The sequence below is a fragment of the Rhinatrema bivittatum genome, chromosome 8 (assembly GCF_901001135.1).
Source record: "Rhinatrema bivittatum chromosome 8, aRhiBiv1.1, whole genome shotgun sequence".
NCBI lineage: Eukaryota > Metazoa > Chordata > Amphibia > Gymnophiona > Rhinatrematidae > Rhinatrema > Rhinatrema bivittatum.
Window position 1 is genome coordinate 197,444,196 of NC_042622.1, and position 18,794 is coordinate 197,462,989.

Here is an 18,794-nt window from a genome sequence, read left to right on the forward strand (position 1 = left end):
GACTGCTATTTTAATTATTTAATATTATGTGATGTGTCTGCTTTTTTTGAAATATTTTATTGGTGTTTGGAGAATTTTTAATAGTTTTTATGAGTTTTTAATTGTTGGATGTTATTCTGTTCATAGTTGTTGTGAAACATTTATTCTGCTTATTAGTATAGTTTTACAATTATTTCTGTGTGGGGATCTATAGCTGCTTGCTAGTTCTGTTTTCCTAATAAGAGGTGTATTGGTTTTTAGGGCCTGATTTAATATTTGTAGTATTGCCTTTTCATAGATAGGGTTGCTCCTGTTTGAGTGTATTCCATAATACAGGTGTAACTGTGTGTGGATTAGTTTATGTGCATTACTACAGATCCTGGGAGTATGTTAGGTCGGTTCTGTGTCTGTTACAGAGATATTTTACTAGCATGTAAGTGTTTTATCAGTCTTATTTGTTGCGTTTTCTCAAGAGGACATGCATTGGTGGTAAACTGCTGTCTTTTCATAAGTAGGGCTATTGAGCCTGAAAGTAGAAGGAGTTTGAGTTGCTGTTACTGAGATGACACCATAACTAGAATATCTTTTTTGTAGAGTGAGTTGAACGGGGAATGTCATAATTCTGCTTTACATCCATTATTGTGGATCAGGGGGGTTCCCGTGGATGCAAACTGTACATTTACATCTAGCCCTGTGACGATCATGGGTCAGTGTGTCACGCATGTGAGAACCATCTGTCAGGTGTGTCCCGACAGAAAAAAGGTTGAGAACCACTGCTATAGTACATTCTAACAGGTGCCGTCAAAGGTTCGGTTACAATAAATCATTAGACATAGCCATTTAGCGAAGTAGTTCAAGACCAATTGTACCAAGGTACGTACACGGGTAGTTTTATCACACGTAGTATTATAGTTATGCTTATTGTGTAGAGTTCATATACTAATCTACTGTAAAATCCTAAGTACTGTGTGTCGGTGCCTTTCTGTCTTTTCCTGAATAATTTGAAGACAAAGATGCCTAACCACAACAAGTACATACAGCAGACCAGCAGAAGAGCCCCTTGTCCGATTGTGCTCATGCCCATGGAGGAGCACTTCATCCAGCGGCTGGGACCGGATGCATTCAAGGGCATTACTGAGCAGCTGGACACCACCTCACCTGTAAATGGCAAGGCTGCTACAGTTGTGCACATCATTTGGCATAAGATGCTCACATTGATTCACATGCAAAGTGCGCATCTCATGCCAAATGGTCCATGTGTGTACCTCTTGTCTTTGGTACTTATGTCTTCTTCGTTGTTTCCACAGCTCTCACCCAGGACTCTGTTGGTCCCAGCCGTCAAGCCCCAGGGAACCAGCAGTGAAGAGCCAGGGACCAGCCATGCAGCAGCACTTTTCCGTGCCCCCTTGCTTATGGACGCGCATACACAGTTCAACGAGGAGGAGGAGGAAGAACAGCAGCAGCAGCAGCAGCAGCAGTCTCCTCAGCACAGCCAGTTCCTGCAAGCCCTTGGCTTAGCAAACCCATTGAATGTGAGCTTAAACCTTTCAAGCTTCATGGAGGAGCCCAGCCTGCGGTGGCACACAAGAACAACTAGGGGTGTGCATTCGGATTGACCGCATTAGTAAAACGCAACTCATATTTTTTTTTTACTTAAAAAATTGATTCGACATAAACGATTGGATTTCCCACATATCGAACATAGATATGTTCGATATGTGGGAATCACGTGACGCCGCGTCTGAGTGACGCGGCGCCACGTGATTCCCGGCAAGTTCGCGCCGGACGGCTCGTTCGGCCCAAAAAGAACTTTTGGCCAGCTTGAGGGGGTCAGGAGGCCCCCCCAAGCTGGCCAAAAGTTCTTTTTGGGCCGAACGAGCCGTCCGGCGCGAACTCGCCGGGAATCACGTGACACCGCGTCACTCGACGTGCCACCGACGTCACATGCTTCTCGCCAAGGATTGCAGAAATGACGTCCTCACTCCTCGCTCGATCACCAGGGAGTTGTGGTAAGTCTGGGGGGGGGATTAAGGAGGGTGAGGGGGTTTAAATGTTTTTTTTGCACATATGTACATATACCCAACTCATTGGATTTTTTTTATGTCCATATTGGCCGCAAGTGGGACCCCCTTTCGGACATAAAAAATATGAACATAAAATTTTGCTCTGCACATCCCTAAGAACAACCTCACTCCAGCACACCACATGGCCAGCAGAAGGCAGCAGACACTGAGCCAGAGCAGCCCACCAGCCCTCCTCATGCACGTTTTTCTTTTTTGAATTGGAAATTTTTATTGGACATTCAAACCAATCACAAAATAATAGTGGAGCAGGCTCATAAAAAAATAAGCATTACAACAGTGCAATCGTTCTCAGCAATGTAGTCAAAATACTTCCATCACACTTCCCTTCTTTTCCATTATCTCCAACTATCCCCTACCCCCAACCCTCAGAAGGATTCCACTCACAAATTCACTTGAGAGAGGTCATCAAACACCTTCCTCTCCATTTCCGATTATCATTCTATATATGCAGATTAATCTGCCTGCTGTCTTATCTTCCTGCTCCCCTCTCCAGTCTCTCTCCTCTCCTCCCCATCCCATAGCATTAGTTTTCCAATCCACAAACTGTCACCACCACTGCTGCTCTTAGCCAGTTTTCACTTGACTTCAATAAGTTTACTCAGATAGTGCACATTATATAACCTTCAAATTACTCTCTGCCTGGTAGGGACCTCAGATTTTCTCCAGAAAAAAAGCTATTTCCCCCCTGGCCACCATCGTTACTTGCTGGGATAAAAATAATTCCTTAGAATCTTCCTCTACATAGGTAAATTTAGAAGGAAGACTAATGGGTCCTTGGGGAATCATTCTTCCTAATATCTCGTTAATCAAATGTACAAGGTCATCCCAAAAGAGGGCTATTTTCAAGCATTCCCACCACATATATATAAAGGTGCTTCTCATACCACATTCCCTCCAGCACATATCTCCCAATTTAGGGTAAAATGTATGTAGCTTGACAGATGTTAAGTACCAATGAAACAAGACTTTATAGCTGTTTTCAACAATTAAAACTGAAATAGAGCATCTCTTGGTGTGTATAAAACACTGGTCGCACACTTTTATCCCCTAATGACTTACCTAGATCCTTTTCCCATGCCTTGATATGAGAAGAAATGAATATAAGTTCACTGTTTAAAAGCCCATATATTTTAGATATCCCTTTATATATCCTTTTATATAACACATTATACCTTATCACATTTATATAACCCATTATACCTTATCACAGTATCCTTCAAACAAGGATTTCTCCTTCCTCGGAGTCTCATTCACTTCCCTTTGTCTCATAAAATGAATCACCTGAAAATAAGAATAATAGTCTTCAGTTAGCAACCCAAAAGTATGCCTGATTACCTCAAAATCTAACACCTGTTTACCATCCCAAACTTGTTGTATTCAATTACAACCCCTCTCTTTCTGGCATGTGGAAGTAATTGATTCACAACCTGGAGGGATTCCTTTATTATAATAGAGAGATGTTCTATGGAAATACAGCTTATCTCCCACTACACATGCTTTCCAATTATCGCAAATTCTTAATGTTAAGGCTATAATTGGTGACACCACTTCAGACAATATTCTCACCTTCTCTGGAAGCCAAACCAAAACTTCTGGCGGAATACCATTTAACATGGACTGTTCCATCCCAATCCATCTTTTATCTCCTCCCCCCCCCCATGCAAATCCAGAACCACTTTAATCTGGGCTGCCACATAGCACCATAGTAGGCAAGGCACACCCAGTCCTCCCCTATCTTTAGGTAGGAACATCACCTTACTGCTTACCCTAGGTGGTCTTCTCTTCCAAATAAAGCGGAAAAACTTACATTACCAAAGAGTAAAGCAAGCTCCAGATATAAACACATGGGAGCATTTCAAGGTATTAATTTTCATAGCTGCTATTCTATCCAACCATGTCAAATCTCCCCCCCCCCCCATCCCACCTCTGAAGGTCCCCCTCTAATTTTATTTTGTAAAAGCGGTATACAAACACTTAAAAAAAAAAAAATAAATAAATAAATAATTCAAACCAAATAGCCCTTCCAATTTAGGCCCAGTTTTCACCCCTAAGTACTTTACTCCTGATTTTCCTACTTTAAATGGAAATCTCTTTTTAATGACACACACTTGTTCATCCAGAAGAGATATATTTAATAGTTCTGATTTATCCACATTCAGCTTAGAGCCTGAAACCCCACTAAATCTTTCCAATTCTTTCTATTAAAGATGTTAGATTCCTCTGAATTCACAACTGTAAAAAGCACATCATCTGCAAACATGGAAAGTTTAAACTCCTGTTCACCTACTCTGAGCCATTGAACCTCACTTACATTCCTAAACTTTACCGCCAAAGTTCCATATACAATACAAATAAGAGAGGGGAAAAAGGGCAACCCTGCCTTGTGCCCCCTCTCTATCTGAAAACCCTTTGAAAATCCCCCATTTATTTTTATGCAAGCACTCGGATTTGAATATACCTTTCTGATCCAGCTAGAGAAATTTCCTCCCAAACCCACTTTTTCTAGCACCGAAAATAAGAAATCCCAATGAACCATGTTGAACCTTTCTTGCAGCCACTGTTAGCAAAGCCAGAGGAATATATTTATGCTTAGCCCAGCACACTGAATTTATCTCCCTCCAACATTGTCAGAGACCAGCCTCCCAGAGATAAAACCCATCTGATTTGGATGAATCAATTCTGGAACAACCCCGCCTAATCTTTTAGCTAAAGTTTTTGCCAAAATTTTTAAATCCAAATTTATAAGCAAGATAGGTCTGTAAGAACTGCATAAAGTTGCATCCCTCCCTGGTTTGGCCAAAACTGATCCCTGCTCTATTAGCATCCTCCGCTAAACTGCTCTCCAGTAACATCACATTAAATGCAGCTGCCAATGGCCTAGCAATCATGTAACTCATCTGCCAATAACATTCTACTGAAAACCCATCGATTCCAGGTCACTTGCCTAATTTTATCTCCTTAATTACCTGTTCTACCTCTAGCACCGAAATCTCTTTAATCATTCCTGCTGAACACTAGATACTCTCGGAATTTCTAACTCTTCTGGAAATTCATCTATACACTCTTGCTTGATGTTTCTCTATTTGGAGTAAATATCCTAATAAAACTGCACAAAACGAGTACTTATGCCCTCATTGTCAAAGAGCATCCCCCCTGTTCTGTCTTTAATTTTCATGATCTGATTTTGTGTCTCTTTCTCTCTTTTTAAGCTTCCTCGCCAGGATCAGACTCACCTTGTTACCTCCTTCAAATAATTATTGCTTTACATTATCCATTTAAAAATTAATTTCCCCCATTTCTAGACTCTTTAGTTCCAACCTTGACATCTCTAAGTGAGAACCCGTAGTCGGGTCAACCATTCTTTTATGTTGTACTTCCAATCTGCCAATTTTCTGCATCAAATCTCTTCCATTCCCTTTCCCTTTTGATGAATGTGGCTCTAGGTCTCAGTTATCCCCTAACTACTGCTTTTAAGCAGTCCCCATTATCATTTTCTTTAATATAATCTTGGATATCTGGCCTCAATTGCCCACAGAATTCAGGGTCCTCTAATATGTTTTCATTAAATCTCCAATATTTCCCTCCCGTTCGCCCCCTAACCCCATCATTGATATCCAAACCAGGGCATGAGATGAGATGCGACACCAGCATCAGGAGCAGGAGATGAGACATGATAACCATGTTATTGGTTCTATCTCTGCCCTCTTTACCTTATTTACCAAGGCATTGCAATCAGAAAATAGTCTATTTGAGAACAGACCTGATGTGCCTTAGAGAAAAAGGTATAGTTATGTTCAGTTGAATGTATCTAATGCTACATGTCTATTAACCCCCAATCTGTCATTAATGTTCTCAATCCCTTCATATTCAATTTAGATGCCCCCCCCCCCCCCACTCCCTCTGCTATTATTTAGAAAAGGATACCATAAGTTAAATCCCTCATGCCATTTCTAGAAGCCCAAATCTCCGCTCTGGCCACAATGAGTACAGTACCAGCACCAGCTCTGGCACCAGCAATGGCACTGACAGAGGCCTCAATGCACAAGCAACTGGACTGGCTAGAAAAGAGCCATGGTGCCCACCTCCACCATATACAGGCAGAGCTAATGCGTTTGAGGAAGGCTGTGAATGGGCGGACCCAGGACTGCGTAATTAGACGGCAGCCCATATAAAATCTCTCACCACAGAGTTCCTGCGCTGGCTAGACAATGGGGATGGTGTACTGTCTGCCAGTGTTGTCCTGCTGTCTATTTCTAATGCCCTCCTCAATGCTTTGCCCGTACTCCAGTCTCCTTGATGCAGTATCCAGTCACGGTCCAACAGCTGTCTCTTCTCATCATGTCTCATCTCCTGCTCCTGATGCTGGTGTCGCATCTCATCTCATCCTGCTGCTGCTTCGATGTTGGTGTCTATTCTCATCTCAACCTGCTGCTGCTTCCTTGCTGGTGTCTCATCTCATCTTATCTCATCCTGCTGCTGCCTCCATAAGAACATAAGAACATGCCATACTGGGTCAGACCAGGGGTCCATCAAGCCCAGCATCCTGTTTCCAACAGTGGCCAATCCAAGCCATAAGAAGCTGGCAAATACTCAAAAACTAAGTCTATTCCATGTTACCGTTGCTAGTAATAGCAGTGGCTATTTTCTAAGTCAACTTAATTAATAGCAGGTAATGGATTCTCCTCCAAGAACTTATCCAATCCTTTTTTAAACACAGCTATACTAACTGCACTAACCACATCCTCTGGCAACAAATTCTAGAGTTTAATTGTGCATTGAGTAAAAAAAGAACTTTCTCTGATTAGTTTTAAATGTGCCACATGCTAACTTCATGGAGTTGCTGATGAGGGGCGGGGGGGGGGGGGGCGGGCCTGCGCTAGCCGGCAGCAATCGCACCGTCGCGGTGCGATCGCTGCCGGTTTTGCACCCAATAGCGCCACCATAGGAGGTGTAGCTATTGGGTGCGAACTCGGACGCAAAAAGGGCCTTACCTTTTCGTTGTCTGCGGCGTCTTCGCGGAGTCGGCCCCAGTGATGCCCCGACTCCTCTTCTTCTGGGGCCGACTCCGCCCCCATTTTGATATCGCACGCAATAAGGGACATTTCGCATGCGAAACGTCCCTTATCACGTGCGATCCGTTTAGAAAATGAGGCCCATAGTTGTGCTGCTATCGGCTCTAACATTAGAGCTGTATTGTAGCTATTGGGGTGCCATTTCTACTTTCTATGTTCTTTGCTGTATTTATTTATTTATTTAAAATCTTTTCTATACCGTCATTAAGATAGGTACTGTCACAATGGTTTACAATAAAGTATAAAAATTAATGTTACTAAATATATCAAATTATACCATTAAACATGTGCCATAAAGGTTCGGTAACATAGTTTTATAATAATTATAATTTGGTAAATGTGATAAATCATGTCCAAATCTATCTGTATTCATTTTGAATACAAGCATAGCTTAATAATTGAATCTTATCCTTTAGTGGAGAGAGAAAAAATAAAAATAAAAACACACATATTGATTAAGGAGATGTGTGTGGGTGTTCTAGTGTCCACTCCCTGTACTTTCCTGGATTCCATTCTCCATTCTCTTTGTGATAAGCCTGTTTAAAGAGCCATGTTTTTAAACTTTTTCTAAAGGTTTTGATGTCTCTTCGTAAACTGATTTCTAAAGGCATGGTGTTCCAAAGTATGGATCCAGCTAAGGATAGCGCCCTTTCTCTCACTTGGGTTAGTAGTCTTGCTGTTTTGACGAAAGGAATTGTTAGGAGTGCTTTGTTGGCTGATCTCAGGTTTCTGTGAGGGACGTGTACGCGAAGGGCTGTGTTCAGCCATTCTGCTTTTTCGTTATGTATTAATTTATGTATGGTGCATAGTGTTTTGTACTGTATTCTTTGCTCAATGGGTAACCAGTGTAATTCAGCTAGGGTTTCGGTGATGTGATCTCTCTTACTTTTACCAGTCAGAATTCTTGCAGCATTGTTTTGTAGTATTTGGAGTGGTCTAGTGTGGTGTATGGTAAACCCAGAAGTACAGCATTACAGTAGTCAGTGCTTGCAAAAATTAAAGCTTGTAACACTGATCGAAAGTTGGTAGTTGTTAGTAGTGGTTTTAGTCTTCTGAGAATCATGAGTTTGGCGTATCCTTCCTTTACTTTTAAGGATATATGTTGTTTCATGCTTAGTTCCGTGTCAATTATTATTCTGAGGTTCCGTACTTTCTCTGCTAATTCTATTTTTTGGTTGTTTGTGAGTGTGATTAGGTTTTGAATGATCTCTATGTTTTTACATTCTAAATGTAGGAATTCTGTTTTCTCTATGTTAATGACTAATTCCATTTGGTTTAGTAGCTGTTTGATGATATCTAGAAATATGTTAGCTATGTTTAAAGTTTTTTCAGTTGTGTCCTCGATGGGTAGTATTAATTGAATATCATCAGTGTATACATAATGTGTGATGCCCAGACCAGCCAGCAGGGGACATAATGGCAATAGGTATATGTTGAAGAGTGTAGCGGATAAGGCTGATCCCTGAGGTACTCCTGTTTGAAGGTTTATTTTATCTGATGTTACATCTTTGATCTGTACTTGGAAGTATCTGTTATTTAGGTATGATCTGAACCAGTTGATTGTTTTGTTGCTTAATCCTATTTCTTCTAATCTATTTAATAGTATGTCATGATTTACTGTATCAAAGGCCGCTGACAGGTCTAGCATCACTAGAATGTAGTGTTTCCCACTGTCGAAACCTCTCATGATGTTGTCTGTTAGTGAAAGCAGCAGTGTCTCTGTGCTGTAGTGTTTACGAAAGCCACGTTGTGATGGAAACAGGATATTGTTGCTATCTAAGTATTCCGCTAGTTGATTTTGTAGAGTTTTTTCTATTAATTTTGCAATTAGGGGTAAGTTTAATACTGGTCTGTAATTGCTCAGGATAAGCGGGTCACTGTTTTTTTTCTTTAAAATTGGTTTTATGATAGCTCCTTTTAGTGTGTCAGGCATGGTTCCTTCCTCTAAGGATAGATTGATGATTTTTGCTAAAATTGGAGATACTGTAATCATGATTGTGCAAAAAGATAAGATGCTAATACTGTATATGTAATGTTGCCATTTGTAACAATGTATGTAGAGGTCTACACTCAGGGGTAGATTTTCAAAGGGGTATGCGTGTACGATACGCGCGTACCCCCGGAAAACCTACCCCAAACCCCCCCTGCGCGCGCCGAGCCTATTTTGCATAGGCTCGGTGGCGCGTGCAAGCCCCGGGACGTGCGTAAGTCGCGGGGCTTGCATGGAGGGGCGTGTTGGGGGCGTGTCGGCGGGCGTGCTGAGAGTGATGTGGCATTTCTGGGGCGGGCTGTGAATGAGGCGGCATTTCGGGGGCGGGTCCAGGGGCGTGTCGCCGGCCCAGGGGTGTGGTCGAGGCCTCCGGACCAGCCCCCAGGTTGGGTGATGGTTGATCGACTGCCAGTATGGCGCCGATTGCCTTTGCCCTCACTATGTCACAGGGAGCGACCGTCGCTCCCTGTGACATAGTGAGGGCAAAGGCAATTGGCGCCATTTTGAAACCTCCAGCACCGGCACCGGCACCGAGGGTATGATTGAAGGGATGGCTCCCGGACCCCTCGCTAGACCACCAGGTACATGTAAAAGGTTTTTGGGGGGTCGGGAGGGTGGGAGAAGCAAAGGGGTAATTTGTAAAGGGTCGGGGTGGGGGTTTTTTTATCGGGCCATCGGCGCCATTTTTATCAGTGGTAGCCAAAATGGCGCCGATGGCCGAGAGCGGGAGATCGCGCTGGGGGACCCCCCCCCCACTGGACCACCAGGTAATTTAACATTTTGAGGGGGGTTCAGGAGGGTGGGAGAGCAAAGGGGTCATTTGTAAAGGTGGGGGTGGGGTTTTTATCTGCTCAGGCCTCACTAAAAAATTAACAATGTGAATTGGAAACAGAACCGATTCCAATTCACATCTCTAACGATCCAATTTTTTTCTCCCACCATCCGAACCTGATCGTTAAAACGATTGGGCACACGATTCACATCTCTACTTTGTAGTATACTGTTTCTGGTTCATATTCCAGTATAGGTGTTAATAGATTTGCACTGGAAATAATACACTAGGGGGCGGATTTTCAGAGCCCTGCTCGCGTAAATCCGCCCAAAACCGGGCGGATTTACGCGAGCAGGGCCCTGCGCGCCGGGAAGCCTATTTTACATAGGCCTCCCGGCGCGCGCAGAGCCCCGGGACTCGCGTACGTCCCGGGGTTCTCGGAGGGGGGGCGTGTCGGGGGGCGGGGCCGGAGCGCGCGGCGTTGCGGGGGCGTGTCGGCAGCGTTTTGGGGGCGGGTACGGGGCGTGGCTACGGCCCGGGGCGTGGCCGCGCCCTCCGTACCCGCCCCCAGGTCGCGGCCCGGCGCGCAGCAGGCCCGCTGGCGCGCGGGGATTTACGTCTCCCTCCGGGAGGCGTAAATCCCCCGACAAAGGTAAGGGGGGGGGTGTAGACAGGGCCGGGTGGGTGGGTTAGGTAGGGGAAGGGAGGGTAAGGTGAGGGGAGGGCAAAGGAAAGTTCCCTCCGAGGCCGCTCCGATTTCGGAGCGGCCTTGGAAGGAACGGGGGGAGGCAGCGCGGCTCGGCGCGCGCAGGCTATACAAAATCGATAGCCTTGCGCGCGCCGATCCAGGATTTTAGTGGATACGCGCGGCTCCGCGCGTATCTACAAAAATCCAGCGTACTTTTGCTTGAGTCTGATGCGCAAGCAAAAGTAGGCTGATCGCGCTTCTTTTAAAATCTACCCCTAGGGTTTTAAAACAGCAGCAGTCATTTCTTTGTCCGAGGACGCATGGGCAGTTGGCGCCACAATAGTTTCATATTACAAGTGCCAGGATACTGGGTGCTGCTGAGTTAAATGACTTAAATCTTTGATAAATACGTACGGATTGATGAGGACAGTTACTGAGAATGTTGCTTCTTACAGATGTTGACTTTCTTTTAGTGGAGTAATTACTAGGGATGTGAATCGGGCTTCGGATGATTGAAAATATCGTCGATATTTTCAAAATCGTCAGAAATCAGGGGCTCCCCCAAAACGATAGGAAAATCCCATGATATTGTTCATGGGGATTCTCTTATCGTTTTGGAGGAGGGCGGGGAAAACGGCACACAAAGATAACCCCTAAACCCACCCCGACCCTTTAAAACTAATCCTTTAGCTTCCCCCACCCTCCCAACCCCCCAAAAAACTTTTTACAGGTACCTGGTGGTCCAATGGGGGTCCTGGGAGTGCTCTCCCTCTCCCGAGCCATCGACTGCCACTAATAAAAATGGCGCCGATGGCCCTTTGCCCTTACCATGTGACAGGGTATCCATGCCATTGGCCGGCCCCTGTCACATCGTAGGAGCACTGGATGGCCCGCGCCATTTTTAAAGACGGCGCCGGCCATCCAGTGCTCCCTCCATGTGACAGGGGCCGGCCAATGGCACTGATACCTTGTCACATGGTAAGGGCAAAGGCCATCGGTGCCATTTTTATTAGTGGCAGCCGATGGCCCGAGAGTGGGAGATCGCTCCCGGGACCCCCACTGGACCACCAGGTACCTGTAAAATGTTTTTGGGGGATTCGGGAGGGTGGGGGAGCTAAGGGATTAGTTTTAAAGGGTCGGGGTTGTTTTTTTGTTTATTGGCTTGGGCGCAGCTGATAAACAAAACTGCGATCGGGCCGGACGAAAAAAAAACCCACGATGTGAATCGGAACCGGAATCCGAACCGATTCCGGTTCCGATTCACATCTCTAGTAATTACCAAAGTTTGGTTTAGGTGGCTGTCTCTGCCTCAAAGGTATGTTTTGGTTGAGACTAACAATGGCATGTTTGTAAAAAACCACGTGGTTTAAAAACAGACTGGAAGTTCTTTCTTTTTATGTTAAATGGAATGGTTACGGTAGTTGGAGTGCGGTTAACTTCCAGTACACAGAGGGCTAAATAGCAGCAGTTTGTCCTTTGTTCTACGATGTTGCCTGGCATGCATGTTGAGAGGTTTGCTGGTATAGGGTGGATTGTTTACAAAAGTGTGGTTTCGTCTGCTCACTCTTGAAGGAAGGTAAAAATGGCTTTGAGGCTCTTTTATTGTCCTGCAGCAGGCTAACTTGCTCAATAGATTTCTGTGTTACATTTTGCTTTCGTTGCTTAATAATTACAAACATATGTGGTTAAAAACTCTCTTTTCTCCATCTAACAGATGAATCCCATTCTTCTCTATCTGTGAGAATCTATTTCTATATGTTAAGATCTTGTGTAAAATGCTTTCTTACTAAATAGACTATTGGTTGCAGTGTAAAAGTAAAATCTGTGGATTGTTGATTTACAGGAGCCATTGGAGTAAGTTGCCCCCCCATCGGGATTCCTTTGTGTAGAGTATGGAGAGAGTGAAGAAAGAAAAAAAAAAAGCATTGCTTTTAAACTGCACGGCAGGAGTTTTCTTTGTAAAGTTTTTAGCTTTCTGTCTTCCTATGTGATTAGCTTTAAAAGAGGCATCACATTTATTTCAGTCTGTGAGCTTTATTTCTATGTTAATAACATATTTGTTTTACTGGACATGGATATCTAAAGTGCTTCATCAGTAAATAAACTATTCATTGAAGTGTACGAGTTGTGTGGTGGGAGAGGAAGACCCCCTCCCTTCGAAATGCCTTTGTTTGAGTAGGGGAAAAAACCTGTGAGTGAGTTGCTTTTAAAATGAATTGCGAAGCTCTGTTCTTGTGAGAGTTTTGAGTTTTTTGTGCTTGATATTGTAAAGTGTTTGGTTAGGTATGTTTGGGAATGGAGTGAGTATGTGATTTATAAGATTAAGGATATAAGTTATTTCATTAAACAGATGTGAGAAAAAGGAAAAAAAAAAGGAAAGAACTTATATGCATACAATCCATGCTGCAGTATTCGTTAATTAAAGAACTTCTGTTATATTCTAATTGTTATGCTTGGGCAGTGGTCCGGTGTCGTGAATACCACCCAAAAGGGTGGCTCCAGGTGGAGAGAGACAGGTATGGCTGGAAGGTCTCTGACGATGGCTGTGAATATGTGGAGCAGGGTACTGGCTGGGACAAAGTCCAAGTCCAGGCTGGGCCTAGGCAGGCGGCAGGCAAACAGCGACAAGGTCCAGGCTGGGTCGGGGCTGGCGGCAGGCGAACAGTGTCAAAGTCCAGGCTGGGTCAGGGCAGGCAGCAGGCAAACAGTGTCAGAGTCCAGGCAGGGTCAAGGTACCTAGTAGCAAGGCAAAGAGCCCACAGGCCACACAGACACGGCAAGGCAGAGACAAGGAGCCTTATAGTAAGGCAGAGAGCCCGAAGGCCACACACACACACACACACACACGGCAAGGCAGAGGGCCCGAAGGCCACACACACACATGGCAGGGTAGAGGGCCCGAAGGCCACACACACACAGCAGGGCAGAGAACCCGAAGGCCACACACACACGGCAAGGCAGAAGCCCCAAAGGCCACACACACACGGCAGGGCAAGGCAAGGCAGGGCAGAAGGCCCGAAGGCCACACACACAGCAAGGCAAGGCAAGGCAAAGCAGGGCAGAAGGCCCGAAGGCCACACGCACAGCAAAGCAAGGCAGGGCAGAAGGCCCGAAGGCCACACGCACAGCAAGGCAAGGAAGGCTAGAGCAGGGAGCCCAAACGAGCTCGATGCCGAAGCACCGAGGGAACTGCCAGGCAGGGTTATAAAGGGACATTATAAAGGGAAGCCACAGGGGCCGACGGTCGGCCCCTGTGACATAGTGAGGGCAAAGGCGATCGGCGCCATTTTGAGTACTGGCAGCTGACATCCGGAGTGCAGGAGGTCGCTCCCGGACCTCCACTGGACTTTTGGCAAGTCTTGTGGGGGTCAGGAGGGTCCCCCAAGACTTGCCAAAAGTCCCTGGGGGTCCAGCGGGGGTCCGGGAGCAATCTCCTTCACTCGGGCCGTCGGCTGCCAGTAAGCAAAATGGCGCCGATCGCCTTTGCCCTCACTATGTCACAGGGGCCGACCGTCGGTCCCTGTGACATAGTGGGCAAAGGCGAGCGGCGCCATTTTGAAACCAGTCCAGCACCGAGGGTATGAGTGCAGGGGATGGATCCCCGACCCCCCGCTAGACCACCAGGTACATGTAAAAGGTTTTGGGGGGTGGAAGAAGCAAAGGGGTCAATTGTAAAGGGTCGGGTGGGTTTTTTTTATCGGGCCATCGGCGCCATTTTTATTAATGGCAGCCGACGGCCTGAGAGCGGGAGTTCGCTCCTGGGACTCCCAGTAGATCACCAGGTATTTCTAAAAGGTTTTGGGGGGGTTTGGGAGGGTGGGGGAAGGTAAGGGATTAGTTTTAAAGGGTCGGGGTGGGTTTAGGAGGAGTTTTGTTGTGCCAGTTTTCCCGCCCTCCCCCCAAATAACTCCCGTTACTGGACACTAACCCCATTAACGATTTTTCACTATAAATCGGGGGAATTTCTATTGTTTCGTGCACTCTAACGATTTTTGACGATTTAAAAAATATCTGACGATTTTTTTAAATCATCAAAAAACGATTCACATCCCTAGTATTTACAGGATCTGTTAGTAGGTACTCTGTGGAGCATATTAGTATAGGAAGGAAATAAAATAAATTCCAACCAAGTACAAAGTTGTCTGTTCCAGGTTTTCCTTTTAGGAATTGAGTTCGGAGTTCATAGTACAAGGAGGGAAATGGAAGTAGCTCTTATCATAGGGGACAGCGCCTCCTAGAGGTGGAAAGCTAGAGACAGGAAAGTAGCTTTATGACTGCTTTTTGCTGAATTAAGGTATAACAGACTGCTAAGTTTTAAGGAAACTGTAATGTCACTTTTAAATTTAATTTTAATCATTATATTAATTGTGATATGCTAGATTTCTTTCCAGGGTAAGAAGAAACAAAGCACATCTTTCTCTGTCCCATGGGAGATGACGATTACAGTTTTTTCCAGTTTGATTCCTTTTCATTTTTAAATAGATCTATTTTAATTTTGATCCTGATTTTTTGTTTTATTCTTGGATCGATCCAATTATTTTTACTTTTTTTAAGTACTTCTTTCTAATTTGTATTTTAATTTTGAGCTCAAATGTTTGTAAACTGTTGTCTGTTATGTGTTACTTATGGGTCATTGCAACTGAAGAATGAATGAATGCATGGCTTTATGTAACCGGTTCAGTGAAATATATGTTTTATGTAATGTCTGAGTATTTAATTTGTTTGTGGTTTGGACTATTGCACGTTGCTTTGAAATATTGTGGGAATATTATGCAGATGTAGAGATTAATAGATGCAGGGAGTCCATGAAATGATGGAATTTTCTTATTGATTAATTCAATTTGTTGTACTCTTATTTAGGCTCTAATTTGTAAATATGCATCTAACCTAATAAGGAGTTGAAAGACTCTGCTTCGAAGTCAGCACTGAACCCCACTGAGAGAACTGTATACGCACTGATTTCAGGAATCATTCTTTGCCATAGAAATCATCATATACTATATGGACTGAAATGCTTACAATTTATACCTGATCTTTGCTTTTTTCTTGTTCTATGGGAGTGGTTTCACATGTCAGAAGCCTCTTTTGTTCTCTGAGGCTTCTGACATGTGATAACTAATTGCCACTCAAATTATTCTTTATGATATTCCTAGTTAGTATCTGGTTATGTATCTATCTGCAACTGTCATTGCTTAGGTTCTTAAGTTAATAACATTGTCTGAAGTGATGCCATTTTTATTAGTTTGTACATTCCAAATTTTATAGCATTTTCCAGTCTTAGAACTTCTAATACTTATATGCATTGCTTTGCTGAATCAGCTAAATGATTATGTAATATGTCTTTCTTTACCTCTGACTATGAAAGCTGCTTTGATCACACTACTCAAATACAATATTCTACTGCTTGCCCTTTCTGGAGTATGATATGTCTCAGTGTGGATCAAATGTTTCCTTGAATTCCTTATTCTTTGACTATCTGGTTTTTCTCTGGATCTTCCTTTTCTTATTGTGTCCTCTGCAGTTTCAGAGATAACTCAAGGTTCAAGAAGGATATATATCTATTTCTACCACTCCAGCATATGTTGAATACATGCTGTTCTATTTGCTGTAAGCTATTTTTAGCATTCTCTCACTTGCCTTACTGTTGGTGCCTCTGCACAAGTCGTCTTTTATTTTATTTTCTTCTGCAGCCTGCACCTATGGTAATCACTAGGGGTGTGCATTCGTTTTGAACTTAAATGGAAAACGCAACTTTTTTTTTTTTTTAACTTAAAAAAGTGATGAGGCGTAAACGATCGGATTTCCAACTTATTCAACATAGCTATGTTGAATACGTTGGAAATCGCGATTGTTGATCTAAATAAAAATTTAAACCCCTCACCCTCCTTAATCCCCCCCCCCAAGACTTACCAAAACTCCCCAAGCTGGCCAAAAGTTCCGTGAGGGTCCGGGAGCGGACGCGTGGGGAATCACGTGACGTCCGCGTCACTCCGACGTGGCGCCGACGTCACGTGATTCCCCTCGGGTTCGCTCCCGGAACCCTCGTTGGGCCCAAAAGGCACTTTTGGCCAGCTTGGGGGGGCCTCCTGACCCCCCAAGCTGGCCAAAAGTGCCTTTTGGGCCCAACGAGGGTTCCGGGAGTGGACCCGCGGGGAATCACGTGACGCCGCGTCACTCCGACGTGGCGCGACGTCACGTGATTCCCCTCAGGTTCGCTCCCGGAACCCTCGTTGGGCCCAAAAGGCACTTTTGGCCAGCTTGGGGGGGCCTCCTGACCCCCCAAGCTGGCCAAAAGTGCCTTTTGGGCCCAACGAGGGTTCCGGGAGTGGACCCGCGGGGAATCACGTGACGCCGCGTCACTCCGACATGGCGCCGACGTCACGTGATTCCCCTTGGGTTCGCTCCCGGAACCCTCGTTGGGCCCAAAAGGCACTTTTGGCCAGCTTGGGGGGGCCTCCTGACCCCTTATACATAATGCTCACTGTCATAGGGATATGAAACTATTCTATTACTATATCTTTTTGCATACTAATTGCTCATTGTTCTTTTCATCCTTATCCTGGCTCCAACACTATGTAGTGCTTTGATTTAGAAAATACTATATGTGATTTTAAACATTTTTCCCCATCCTGCTATTCTATGTTTTCTTTCTTGTTCTTCGTCTACTACAATGGACTGCCTCTTATTACTTTCTCTGTACCCTTCAAGAATGATTTCTTTGGCCAGTTGTTTAGTTTTTTACACTGTTCTTCTGATACTTATGTAATGTACATTGAAGCTTAAGACTAATGTTATGATAATTTAGTTGTATTTGCAGTTCAACGACAGAGCTGACTGACTTTTATTGTAACTTCAGCCTTAATGCTGCCATTTGCTATCTGAATACGACTTGAATCTGTGAGTATCACGTACCTAATTTAGGGATCTAGAGGGACACATGCTTGACACACCCAATACAAACCAAAGGTTAGTGGTTAGAATATACCTATAGGCCTAATTGCCCTAGACTGTCTGCTGTCAACATCTCTGCTGCTTTGGTGTGCCACTTTTGCCATTTGAAGTGGCACAAGAGGGAAATGATATATGGGAAGGCTAACATGAAGACTTTGGTTCAGACTTTGGTTCACTCAGCTTCCCCAGAATCCTTTGCTGTCTTGGCTTAGCTGAAACTTCTGGCATACAAGGAACTCAGACTGACCTGAGCTTGAATGGCTTCTGGGAGACATCTGGAATGAATTCAGACCTATTCAGATATGATGGAGGGTCATGAGGTCACAACAAACACATGGACCAGGCCATGTTCTCACAGACTACTGTCTCGACTTGAGGGGCCCAGTGTAACTGGAGATCCCCATGAGATTAGGAGTCTGATCAAAGGACTGGAACGAGTGACAGAACAAAGGCCTAATCATCAGATACGTGGCCTACTGAAACTAATCATCAGACATGCGAGTATCTGCTAGGCCTAATTGGATCTCAATATGGGAGGTGGGACCAGGGTATCTTAGACATAGGTTGTCTGATTTGGATATAGGACATGTGGTACCTGATACTCTATGAAGTGTCTAATACGCATTGCACATGTGATAAATAGTGCAAAGCAAGCTAGCATGCAAATTTAAAATTTAGTATGCATGTGGGAGGATTTAATGCAAATTAAAGTGTTCTGCATTCTGCGACAGCTTAACGCACACTAAAGTGGGATTTAACATCAGAAATAACTACATCTTTTTCTTTTTGCAGTACAAGAGAAAAAAAGTTTTTAGCGTGCATCTGTGGCTGTTATCACGGAATGCAGCTATAATCATGCGCGATAAAATGAGGTCTTCTATCACGTCCTCCTGGGCCAACAAAAACACCTGTTCTTACCTGGCCTGTCTTCCTAAACCCATAATGTAAGTGGCAAGTTTACTTGTGAGGGGATACTGTATGCTTCAGGAGGCTCATCGCAGACAACAAGAAGACCAATAACAAGCACAAGAACAGGCAAGGGAAGTTCCAACCCTTCCTAGGGAAGTAATATGGGTATCCAAGACTAACGCTTCTCCCACGCCCATCCCTTTACAAAACAACACAGTAAATACACAAACAAATGAGTGGGGTTAAACAAGGCCGCAGCTTTATTACAATTAACAACCAGGAGCCCGAGCCAGCTGTACATAAAAATCAACCTCCAGTATCCATCTGCCACCGACCAGCAAGATGGACA